Source organism: Cucurbita pepo, unplaced genomic scaffold, assembly GCF_002806865.2.
Source record: "Cucurbita pepo subsp. pepo cultivar mu-cu-16 unplaced genomic scaffold, ASM280686v2 Cp4.1_scaffold005305, whole genome shotgun sequence".
NCBI classification, from domain to species: Eukaryota; Viridiplantae; Streptophyta; class Magnoliopsida; order Cucurbitales; family Cucurbitaceae; genus Cucurbita; species Cucurbita pepo.
In genome coordinates this window covers 1-696 of record NW_019651276.1, presented here as the reverse complement: position 1 = coordinate 696, position 696 = coordinate 1, and the positions used below count along the sequence as shown (strand labels likewise).

Genomic DNA, 696 nt, shown 5'->3' with positions numbered 1-696 from the left:
TTTTTTTTTTTCTTCACTTAGATGAAAGAGTATTTGGAAGAAGTTTCTGATACAAAAGAAGATGAACCAATTGATTTGGCTGATCCGTCACAATTAGAGATGAGAAGCAGTTTATATTATCGATATATTGGCTCTCTAACTGTTCCGCCGTGTTCTCAAAATGTGCTTTGGACCCTTGTCAGAAAGGTATTTTCTTTTTCAAGTTAGATCATCCTATGTATATTCATGGTTTTAATGCTTAAATCATTTTTATACGTTTTCAGGTTAGGACCGTTTCACCTGAACAAGTGAAGTTACTTCGAGTGGCGGTTCATGATGTAAGTAATATAATTTTATGTCAATGGACAATTTAGTTCTTAAATGAGGTTTGGAATTTGTTATGCATGCATTTAAACTTTTATTTGATCCTATCGAATTTTTGTTCATGTATTTTTCATATTCGTATTTTGATTTGTATTCATATACCTCTAATTTTTAATTGTGTAATTAGGGTTTGTGTACTTGGTTCATTTATGAAACCACGATAATTTTCTCCACTCAATCATCTAATTTTGAGCGGATTCAATTACTTGCTCTCATATTAGCATATTAGAGCGGTTTTAATCGGTTTATATATATGCAGGACTCAGACACTAATGCAAGGCCTTTGCAACCGCTTAATGATCGAAAGATTCAACTCCGAGTCAAATCATGAGG

General features: G+C 32.6%; 1 pseudogene; it reads left to right on the top strand.

The window, feature by feature from the left end:
• The first annotated feature begins 12 nt into the window (after positions 1 to 12).
• On the top strand, positions 13 to 696 carry LOC111787101 (annotated as a pseudogene).